Here is an 11936-nt window from a genome sequence, read left to right as displayed (position 1 = left end):
TCAAACCAAGGACTCTTCAGTCCACAGGCCAATGCTCTATCCACTGAGCCAAACCGGTAGGGCTCAGTTGAAATTTTTAAAAATTTGCTTAAAATTTTGTGTTTGGCATGCTTTGCATTACTATATCAGCTAACAGTTTCATGACATAAGGAGAGCCCATTTGTGGGGATTTTTAGATAATTAATTTATAGGAATTTGCTGTTTACAGGACTTGTAGTGTGGACAAGCCAGCTAGCCTCAATCTCAGTTTCTTACTCTGATTTTTGGCATTTTCATTATGATGTGTCTGGGCATGGGCCTGTTTGGGTTTTTCTTGTTTGGGGTTCTCTGTGACTCTTGTATTTGTGTGACTTTTTCCTTAACCAGGTTAAGGAAGTTTTCTGCCATTATTTCTTCAAACACGTTCTCCATCCCTTTCTCCCTTTCTGCCTCTTCTGCTATTTGAATATTGTTTCGTTTCATGTTGTCCCACAGTTCTCTTAAGCTCTCCTGTTTTTTTAATTATTTTTTCTTTTTGGCTCTCTGATTGATTTTTTTTCAACCCTGTCTTCTAATTCACTGATTTGGTCCTCAGTTTCCTGTAATCTGCTGAGTATTCCTTCCAATGGTTCTTTATTTGTGCTGTGTCATTCTTTATTTCCGACTATTCTTTTTTCACAGTCATATCTTTTCTCATGCTATTGAGCATCTATTATTCTGAAGTCTGTTTCAGATAAATTTTTTTAATTCTTTATTGTTTAAAGTATTACATATTGTCTCCCTTTTCCCCCATTGACCTCTCCCTGGCCACTCCCACCCCCTACAACATGCCCTCATCCCCCCAGTGTTTGTGTCCATTGGTTATGCTTATATGCATGCATACAAGTCCTTTGGTTGATCTCTTACGCCTCCCTCCTCCCATTCTGCCCTGCCTTCCCTCTGAGGTTTGACGGTCTGTTCGATGCTTCTCTGTCTCTGGATCTATTTTTGTTCATCAGTTTATGTTGTTCATTATATTCCACAAATGAGTGAGATCATGTGATATTTATCCTTCTCCAACTCACTTATTTCACTTAGCATAATGCTCTCCGGGTCCATATATGCTGTTGCCAATTGTAAGAGTTCTTTCTTTTTTACAGCAGTAAGTATTCCATTGTGTACTAAAGTTTTCTAATCCACTCATCTGCTGACAGGCACTTAGGCTGTTTCCAAATCTTAGCTATGGTGAATTGTATTGCTATGAACATAGGCGTGCATATATCCTTTCTGATTGGTGTTTCTGATTTTTTGGGATATATTCCTAGAAGTGTGACTACTGGGTCAAATGGGAGTTCCGTTTTTAGTTTTTTGAGGAAACTCCATACTGTTTTCCACAGTGGCTGCACCAGTCTGCATTCCCACCAGCAGTGCAAGAGGGTTCCTTTTTCTCCACATCCTTACCAGCACTTGTCATTTGTTGATTTGTTGGTGTTAGCCATTCTAACAGGTGTAAGATGATACCTCATTGTTGTTTTGATTTTCATCTCTTGGATGATTAGTGACTTTGAGCATTTTTTCATATGTCTCTTGGCCTTCTGTGTGTCCACTTTTTTTTTTAATATATTTTTATTGATTTCAGAGAGGAAGGGAGAGGGAGAGAAAGATAGAAACATCAATGATGAGAGAGAATCATCCATCAGCTGCCTCCTGCACACGCCCTACTGAGGATTGAGCCCACAACATGGCATGTGCCCTTGACCGGGAATCGAACCCCGGACCCTTTAGTCTGCAGGCCGACACTCTATTCACTGAGCCAAACCAGCAGGGGCTGTATGTCCACTTTCGAAAAGTGTCTATTTAGGTCCTTTGTTCATTTTTTTATTAGATTGTTTATCTTCCTTTTGTTAAGATGTATCAGTTCCCTATAAATTTTGGAAATTAGACCCTTATTGGATATAACATTGGCAATATGTTCTCCAATGCAGTGGGCTTATTGTTTTGTTGATGGTTTCTTTTGCTGTGCAGAAGCTTATTTTGATGTAGTCCCCTTTGTTTATTTTCTCCTTAAAGACTAGGAGCTGTATCAGTGAAGGTATTGCTATGATATATGTCTGCTATTTTGCTGCCTATGGATTCTTCTAAGATTTTTATGGTTTCCCGTCTTACGTTTAAGTACTTTATCCATTTTGAGTTTATTCTTGTGTATGATTTAAGTTGGTGGTTTAGTTTCATTTTTTTGCATTTATCCGTCCAATTTTCCCAACACCATTTATTGAAGAAACTGTCTTGACTCCATTGTATGCTCTTGCCTCCTTTGTCAAATATTAACTGAGCATAATTGCTTGGGTCGATTTCTGGGTTCTCTGTTCTGTTCTATTGGTCTATATGTCTGTTCTTGTGCCAGTACCAGGCAGTTTTGAGAACAGTGGCTTTGTAATAAAGCTTGATGTCTGGTATTGTGATCCCTCCATCTTTGTTTCTTCTTTCTCAGTATTGTGGGTGTTTTTTTTTGGCGGGGGGGGGTAGTATGGACATTTTTTTTTTTTTTAAATATACTTTATTGATATCTTACAGAGAGGAAGGGAGAGGGATAGAGAGCTAGAAACAACGATGAGAGAGAAACATCGATCAGCTGCCTCCTGCACACCCCCCACTGGGGATGTGCCCGCAACCAAGGTACGTGCCCTTGACCGGAATCGAACCCGGGACCCTTCAGTCCGCAGGCCGACGCTCTATCCACTGAGCCAAACCGGTTTCGGCAGTATGGACATTTTAATGTTGTTGATTGTACCAATCGTGAACATGGTATATTCTTCCATTTGTTCATGTCTTCCTCTGTCCCTTTTTTCAGTGTCCTGTAGTTTTCTGAGTTTGGGTCTTTTACCTCCTTAGTTAAATTTATTCCTAGATATCTTAATTTTTTTGTTGCAGTTGTATGTGGGATTGTTTGTTTGTTTGTTTGTTTTGTTTTCAATTAGCAATAATCGCACCTCAGATTAACCTCATTGGCTATGATACTGCCACTGTGCAAAGCTATGGTTTTTTTGGTGGTTTTTTTGTTGTTGTTGTGTTTTTTTTTGTGTGTGTTTTTTTTTAGTTCCTCTTTATGTGAGTTCATTATTGGTATATTAAAAAGCCATAGTTTATGGGTGTTAATTTTGTATCCTGCTACATTGATGAATTCATTTATTATTATTTTTTTAATATATTTTATTGATTTTTTACAGAGAGGAAGGGAGAGGGATAGAGAGTTAGAAACATCGATGAGAGAGTAACATCAATCAGCTGCCTCCTGGGGATGTGCCTGCAACCAAGGTACATGCCCTTGACTGGAATCGAACCTGGGACCCTTCAGTCTGCAGGCCGACGCTCTATCCACTGAGCCAAACCGGTTAGGGTGAATTCATTAAGTCTAGTAGTTTTTTGATGAAGTTTTTAGGGTTTTCTATCAATATCATGTCACCTGCGAATAATGATAGTTTTACTTCTTTTTCCAGTTTGGATGCCTTTTATTTCTTCTTGTCTGATTGCTATGGCTAGCACTTCTAGTACTATGTTGAACAAGAGTGATGAATGTGGGCATCCCTGTCTTGTTCCTGTTCTTAGGGGAAATGATTTTCATTTTTGCCCATTGAGTATGATGTTGGCTGTAGGTTTGTCTCAGATTAAGTTTCTTATCTCTGTTTCATTTATCTCTTCTTCTGGAGAATTCTCTTGCTCTTTCATTTGTGGGTTCTTTGTTTCCTCATTTTGGTTGCCTGTTTGGGTTTGTGACTATGTATTAAGTAGATCCTCTACGCCTCCCAATCTCTGGTGCCTGACAGTGTCAAATGCTATTTCTGACTAATTAGATCAGGCAAAGACTTAAAGCCTCCAGAGACTGCCTCTGGCTGCAGACTGATAGAATTCTTCTTAATGTGCACTCAAGATAGTCAACCACAGGTGTGGCAAGAGATTTTTTCAGCAGGGTAGGGTAACTGTTTCTGCCTGGAGGCTCATTGTTACTCTCAGTCTGGTAAAGGGCAAGGTGTTTTCTAATAGGGTGGGTCAGCTGTCTTCCCCCCAGGTAGTGCCACCTCTATAGCAATTGTCTGCATGAGAAAGACAACCTCTGCAGCATGAGGGAATGGCTCAGCACAGGAAACCAGGGTGTCTGTCTTCTAAGCTCTAACGCCAGAGCCCTTGATCCTGGCTTCTACTCACCCTGCTTCAATTCAGTCCACTCTGCTGTTCCTCTGTCGGAGCACAAGATGGATAGCTCCACATGGAATTTTATGTGTTGGCCCTTTAAGAGGGTGCCTGAATTTCCAGCTGTCTCTCCCTGGCAGACAACTACCCTGCTGCTTTTCACAGCCAGATATTATGTGGGTACCTTTCTCAGTTCTGGTGCTCTCTACTGGGGGCCCAGCTTGGGATATGACCCCAGAGTTCTCAGTGGCAACTGCCCACAGCTGAGATATCTCTCTGGAACTTCAGCTCCTGTCGGTGGGGGCCCAGGCAGCCCTTTTGCTCCTCAGCCCCTCCTACCAGCCTCTATGTGGTCTCCATTTTTGGTCCTCTCCAGCGAGTCTTCCATTGATTATTCAGTAAGTTTTTCTGCATTTTAGTTGTAATTCCAGTTTGGACGTGAGAGTGTGTCTGCAGCATCCACTTACTCCACTGCCATTTTTAATTTGTCAGTTTCTTATTCTGTAAAAAGATAAACTGCTGATGATTTCTAAGGTTCTCCTAGAAAGAAGACATTTGGAACAGCAGCTCATTACTATAGATTTCAGTGTGTCTCCCCAAAATTCAAGTTGAAGCTCTGACTCTCAGTGTCTGTTTTTGGAGTAAGGAAGTAACTAATGAGGTCATAAGATGTGGCATTAATAGGATAAGTCGTCTTCTTATTATTTTTTTAATTTTAATTTTTTGCTTTTTTTAAAACTTTATTGTTTAAAGTATTACAGATGTCGGTCAACCAAAGGACTTGTATGCATGCATAAAAGCCTAACCAATGGAAACGAACACCAGGGGGGTGAGGGCATGGGGGGGTGGTTAATGGAGGGATGAGGACACATATGTATTACCTTAATCAATAAAGAAATTAAATAAAGTAATACAGATGTCCCCCTTTCCCCACTCCCCATTTCCCCCTCCACCTGGTTCCTGCCCCATCCCAGGCCTTCACCACTCTGTCTGTGTCCATAGGTAATGCATATGTCCATATAAATTCTTTTTTTTGGTTGCCAAATGATCTTTAATTAAAACATTTTTCCTTTGTAGCTCTTTTTTTTTATCCTTTGTATTTATTTTTTTAAAATAAATCTTTATTCAGATTATTACAATTGTTTCTCCTTTTTCCCCCTATAGCTCCCCTCCACCCGGTTCCCACCCCACCTTCTGCCCTTACCTCCCCCCCACTGTCCTCATCCATAGGTGTATGATTTTTGTCCAGTCTCTTCCTGAACCCCCCATACCCCTTTCCCCCTGAGAATTATCAGTCCACTGCCTTTCTATGCCCCTGATTCTATTATATTCACCAGATTATTCTGTTCCTCAGGTTTTCAATTCACTTGATTTTTAGGTTCACTTGTTGATAAATACGTATTTGTTGTTCATAATTTTTATCTTTACTTTTTTCTTCTTCCTCTTCTTTAAGAATACCTTTCAGCATTTCATATAATACTGGTTTGGTGGTGATGAACTCCTTTAGCTTTTTCTTATCTGTGAAGCTCTTTATCTGCCCTTCAATTCTGAATGATAGCTTTGCTGGGTAGAGTAATCTTGGTTGTAGGTTCTTGCTATTCATCACTTTGAAAATTTCTTGCCACTCCCATCTGGCCTGCATAGTTTCTGTTGAGAAATCAGCTGACAATCGTATGGGTGCTCCCTTGTAGGTAATTAACTGTTTTTCTCTTGCTGCTTTTAAGATTCTCTCTTGTCTTTTGCTCTTGGCATTTTAATTATGATGTGTCTTGTTGTGGTCCTCTTTGGGTTCCTTTTGTTTGGGGTTCTCTGCGCTTCCTGGACTTGTAAGTCTATTTCTTTCACCAGGTGGGGGAAGTTTTCAGTCATTATTTCTTCAAATAGGTTTTCAGTATCTTGCTCTCTCTCTTCTTCTGGCACCCCCATAATTCTGATGTTGGTACACTTGAAGTTGTCCCAGAGGCTTCTTTTTTTAAATATATTTTATTGATTTTTTTACAGAGAGGAAGGGAGAGGAATAGAGAGTTAGAAACATCCATGAGAGAGAAACATTGATGAGCTGCCTCCTGCACACCCCCTACTGGAGATGTGCCCACAACCAAGGTACATGCCCTCGACCGGAATCGAACCTGGGGCCCTTGAGTCCGCAGGCCGACGCTCTGTCCACTGAGCCAAACCGGGTAGGGCAAAGGAGTGAGTTGTCCCAGAGGCTTCTTAAACTATCTTCAACTTTTTGGATTTTTTTTTCTTTTTGCTTTTTCGGTTGAGTGTTTTTTGCTTCTTTGTATTTCAATTCTTTGACTTGATTCTTGTGTTCCTCTAGTCTGTTGTTGGGTTTCTGTATAATATTTTTTATTTTAATCAGTGTATGTTTAATTTCTAGTTGGTCCTTTTTCATATCTTTATTAAGGGTCTCGTTATATTTATTGGCCTTTTCTAGGATATTTTTGAAAAGCCTTATAACCGTGGTTTTGAATTCTATATCCAATCGTTTGTTTTCCTCCATTTCTTTCATTTGTGATCTGTTTCTTTGACGCCGCATTTTCACTGCTTCCCTGAGTTGGTAGGGTAGATTTGTGTGCTAGGTTTCCTGTATGGCCCAGTGGGTCGGCCTCCCCAGTTAACCTGAGGTGGATACTCTTGGTGCACCCCTTTGTGGACTGTGTGTGCAGCCTTGTTGTAGTTAAGTCTTGATTGTTGTTGGTATCACTGGGAGGAATTGACTTCCAGGCCAGTTGGCTGTAAGGATCAGCTGTGTCTATGCTGGGAGAAGTTTGGTGCTGGAGACAGCCTTATAGGATTAGGCTTGCCAAATTGCAATAGCCTCTGCTCAGCTTGGATGGGGTGGAGTCTCAGGGCAGAGCAGACAGTCTTGGCTTCCAGTCAGCCCTGCCCTTGTGCGCGCGCGCCTCCAGACCTCTGCCTTCCCCGGCTCCCGAGTCTCCGCCCGAGAGTCCAGATTCCCCCGTAAGAGCGTGGGTCCCCCGGGGCTCGCCTGGAACTGGGGTTCAGTGCAGTCAGAACTGGGGTTCAGTGCAATCAGGAGCTTCCGACTCCCTTCTGCTAGGGAAAGCCTGTGGCAACCTCCGCAGCCTTTGTACACACTGTCTCGTGCACCTCCAGACCTCTGCCCGCCGGGCCTCCCCCGGGTCTCCGAGTGAGTCTCCGGGTGCCTTTCTCTCTACCTGACAGTCCAGACTCCCCCTGTATGAGCCTGGGTCCATGGGGTTTCTCCCAGAACTGGGGTTCAGTGCAGTCAGAACTGGGGTTCAGTGAGGTCGGGGGCTTCCTTCCCCCTTCCGCCAGAGAAAGTCAGCCAGGCTCTCAGCTGCCCTTCCTCTCTGCGCACACAAAGACCCTTTGCCGTACCTCCCAATTCTCTGTGAGCTTTTCTCTTTCCTTCTAGTTGTAGGATTTCCACTCAGCCAGTTTTCCTGTGGTTCTGGATGGTGTCTGTTCTTTTAGTTGTAGTTTTGAAATTGTTGTGCGAGGCAGCAGTTTAGGTGCTTACCTATGCCGCCATCTTGGTTTCTCTCCCTTTGTAGTTCTTAACTAGCCGGGCGTTCCACTGCAGCGTTGTTGATATCATCTATGATGTCATGAGGGTGGCAGCCATCGGCATTGTACCCACAGACTGGGCAGTCCCCGGGATCTCTAATGGTTCCAGAGAGTTCTCTAGCTAAAGATGGGTGCTACATCTGTCGGGCAATGCTGAGAATCTCATCGAAAGTGGTATTTCCACTGTGCTTAATGTTTTTTTGCTTCTTTCTGTCTCTTGGCGGTTCTTTGAGGGCTTTGATGATCAGGGCAGAGGCAGAAGGCACTACTTCAATCGGGGCCTGTCTGTTCTGAATGGTCAGTTTCACTGTAATCCTCAGACCCTTCCAATCACTGGTTGCTTTGGCGATGTCATCACCAACCTTTTTTGGAGACAGGCCCAGGGGGCCGATCTTGGGAGCCAGGGCAGACGTGGCACCCACTTCCCCACCGGTGCACCTCAAGTATATGACTTTGATTTCGTTGGGGTCGTACTTCGGCGGCATGGTGGAGGCAGCTGGTGTCGGATGAACCCAGATTCAGGATGACCGAAGAAAGTTGCACCTGAGCCGAAAGCCATATAAATTATTTAATCTCTTCCTGGCACCTTCTTTCCCCCTCCTGGCTTCCCTCTGAGATTCGTCAGCCTGTTCCATGTTTCCATGCCTCTGGTTCTATTTAATTCATCAGTTTATTTTGTTCATTAGATTCCTTGTTCATTTATTTTGATTTTTAGATTCAATTGTTGATAGAGATGCATGTATTGCCATTTTATTATTTATATTTTGATCTTTTATTCTTTATTATTATTTTTTCTAGTTCGTGTCTTTTATTGACCCCAATAGGATGACTTGTCTTCTGGTTGGTTGAAGCAATAGGTCGGACAACATTTGCCACAATAATGTCTGTCAAAGTGGCAGGCCATAAAAACTCCAGCACCACATTCATCTGAAGGGCACTCCCCACGAGGGCAACTGATTTTGCCGTTCTCATCCACTTTGTAGTATTTCAGGACAGCCAGCTTAACTTTCTTTCTCTTATGCTTATTCTTCTCAAGAGTCATGTAAAACTTCTTCCTTTTCTTAGCACCACCTGAGGTCTCAACACAAGATGGAGAGTGGACTCCTTTTGAATGTTGTAGTCAGACAAAGTACATCCATCTTCCAGTCTTTGCTGATTAGGAGGAATTTCTTCGTTATCCTGGATCTTGGCCTTTACATTTTCTATTGTATCCGAGGGTTCAACCTTGAGAGTGATGGCTTTTCCCATGAGAGTTTTTACGAAAATCTGCATCTGGGCGGTGACCACCACAGATGGCGGATCAGAAAGGAAGCTCTTCTTCCCCTTAAAGAAGCCTCTTTAGCATTTCCTGTAACACTGGTTTGGTGATGATAAACTAACTCCTTCAGCTTTTTCTTGTCTGTGAAGCTCTATCTGACCTTCAATTCTAAATGATAGCTTTGCTGGATAGAGTAATCTTGGTTGTAGATCCTTGCTTTTCATCACTTTTAATATTTCTCGCCACTCCCTTCTGGCCTGCATAGTTTCTGTTGAGAACTTAGCTGACATTTGTATAGGTGCTTCCTTATAGGTAATTAACTGCTTTTCTTTTTTTCTTTGAGAGTGGAAGGGAGGGGGAGAGATACAGAGAGAGAAACATCGATATGAGAGAGACATGGATTGGTTGCCACCCGCACAGGCACTGACCAGAGCCGGGTATCAAACCTGCATCCAAGGTACATGCCCTTGACCGGAATCGAACCCAGGATCCTTCAGTCTGTGGATGAATGCTCTGTTCACTGAGCCAAACTGGCTAGGGCATACCTGCTTTTGTCTTGCTACTTTTAAGATTCTCTGTTCGTCTTTAACCTCTGGCATTTTAATTATGGTGTGGGCCTCTTTGGGTTCATCTCGTTTGGGACTCTATGCTTCCTGGACTTGTGTGTCTATTTCTTTTACCAGGTAAGGAAGTTTTCTGTCATTTTTTCAAATAGGTTTTCGATTTCTTACTCCCCCTCTTCTCCTTCTAGCATTTCCTTTATGTGAATGTTGGCACATTTGAAGTTGTCCTAAAGGCTCCTTACCCTATCTTCATTTTTTTTTCTCTTTTGCTTGGGTGTTTTTTGTTTCCTTGTATTCTCTACTGTTGATTGCCTGTAAATTACTCTTTATTTCAGTTATTGTACGCTTCATTTCTGATAGGTTTTTTATGTTGTTGATGTTCTCACTAATTTCCTAGTAATTCTCACTAAGTTCCTGGAAGTTCTCATTAATTCCTTAGGATCCTTTTAACCATTGTTTTGAACTCTGTATCTGGTAGTTTTCTTGCTTCCATTTTATTTAGTTCTTTTTCTGGAGATTTCTCCTGTTCTTTCATTTGTGATATGTTTCTTTGTCTCTGCATTTGGCTGCTTCCGTGTGCTTACTTATATTTATTAGACAGAGCTGCTATGTCTCCTGGACTTAGTAGAGTGGCCTTGTTAGCAGGTGTCCTGTAGGGTCCTGTGGCTCAGCTTCCCCAGTCACCTAAGCTGGGCACTTCAGGTACGCTCCCGTGTGAGCTGTGTGCACTTTCCTATTGTATTGAGCCTTGATTTATGTCGGCAATACTGTGAGGGATTGACCCTCAGGTAAATCGGTTGGGAAAATAAGCTTCGACTGCAGCGGAGGAGCTCCATTGCAGGAGCCAACCCTATGGGGCAGGACTTGCTTCTGTGGGGCTTTGGTGCTCACTGAGTTCTCCCCTTGAGTGTGTCACTTGTGTAGGTGGTAAGGCTGTAATCTGGCATGGTAAAAGTTGACCACCAGGTACACTGGCTCTGGGCTTCCCAGGAGTTTCAAAGTCAGCCTCTAACTGTGCCCTCCTTGGGGCCACCCAGCATGAGCTCCAAAGCAATCTGCAGATGGCTGCTACTTGTGTTGAGTTTGGAGGTGCCCAGGAGAGGCCACACTGTGAACCAGGGCACGCTGCCTCTAATGCCAGGCCTGGGGCCACTTATTGAGAGGTACAGGGCATGCTGATGCCAGCTGATGCTTATTTGAGAGATGTTAAGAAAGTCCAAAGCATGAGGCAAGAGAGGCAGTTGTATGAAGAAGACACTGGAAATGGCTTGGCTGAGCCTGTAAGTAGGGAGGGGCTGGCTCTCAGAGAATCACCAGGGAGCGGGGAAAGTTGTGAGCCAGGTTAATGGAGATTCAGATATGGGGCATCCCGTCCACTCTGGCATGGAGGGCTCAGCAAAGGAACACGGGCCTCTGCCAGCACTCCTCTCTGGAAGAAAGCTGCTCCTCCAGCTCTTGACCGGATTCCAGACAAGTTAGTTCCTCCCCAAATGTCTCAGGTTCCCTTCAAGCTGCTGTCCCAGCGCTGGAGCTCAGAGGGAGTAAGTCCGGGTAAGTCTGTGCGTAGAGCATTAAAAGGGAACTGCCTGGGACTCCTGCAACCTCCGCGTTACTCAGCCACACTCCCCACTGGTTTTTACAGCCAGAAGTTGTGGCAACTTCTCTTCCCAGCACTGAATCAAACAGAAGGCTGACCCTCTCCCAAGAGAATTCTGCCTGATGGTCTTTGAACTGGGTCTGCTTTTTGTTTGATTTGGGCCTTCGACAGCTGGATGAGGCCCACCCACATTACAGAGGGCAGCCTGCTTTCCCCAGTCTACCAATATAAATGTTTCTCTTAATCCCAAAACATCTTCACAGAACAACTCAGAATAATGGTTGACCAAATATGTGAGCACCCTGTGGCCCAGTCAAATTGACACATAAAATTAACCATTACAGGCTCTGAATCGGGGGGAATCCAATTCACAGCATCAATCATAGCCCATCATTTTGGAGAACACTCCTCAATTTGTAATGCGAGCAGGTACGTCCAAGTAGAGTGTTCTTTATGTGAACCATGCACCTCCGGAACCATCTTTTGCGCTCTCTGATCCTTGTCCACATTCCAGCAAATAGACTTCCAGTGCCCATTAAGGAGGTACTCAGGCCCGCAGGGAAACTGGTACTGTTGTCCATGAATTTGAGACAAGAAGAATCCTGCCCCCAGATGGAATGTGTGCATCTCAGTACCCCCTGCCTGACATTTCCCCTGGCCTTCAAGTACGTTTTGTCTCGCTCTGGAGTAGGCAATTAATCCCTCTGATAGGGCGGTCTGCCAGTTGCTCACACCACCTTCCCCTGCTCTTGGGTTGGCCTCCTGGTAGGGAAGTCGACTCTAGTTGCTAAAATAGCTCCAATTGGTATCGCTG

The 11936-nt window shown here is 43.6% G+C and overlaps 2 pseudogenes across 2 annotated transcripts; both read right to left on the bottom strand.

The window, feature by feature from the left end:
* Positions 1-7694: 7694 nt before the first annotated feature.
* LOC308251221 (large ribosomal subunit protein uL11-like) lies at positions 7695-8307 on the bottom strand (annotated as a pseudogene). The gene has a single exon. The product of its transcript is annotated as a large ribosomal subunit protein uL11-like (transcript).
* A 9-nt stretch (positions 8308-8316) lies between these two features.
* LOC308251222 (ubiquitin-ribosomal protein eS31 fusion protein-like) lies at positions 8317-8976 on the bottom strand (annotated as a pseudogene). Its single transcript has one exon. The product of its transcript is annotated as a ubiquitin-ribosomal protein eS31 fusion protein-like (transcript).
* Positions 8977-11936: the final 2960 nt, after the last annotated feature.

This window comes from Plecotus auritus (genome assembly GCF_963455305.1).
Source record: "Plecotus auritus genome assembly, chromosome: 6".
Lineage (NCBI taxonomy): Eukaryota > Metazoa > Chordata > Mammalia > Chiroptera > Vespertilionidae > Plecotus > Plecotus auritus.
This window is presented reverse-complemented; position numbering and strand designations above follow the sequence as displayed.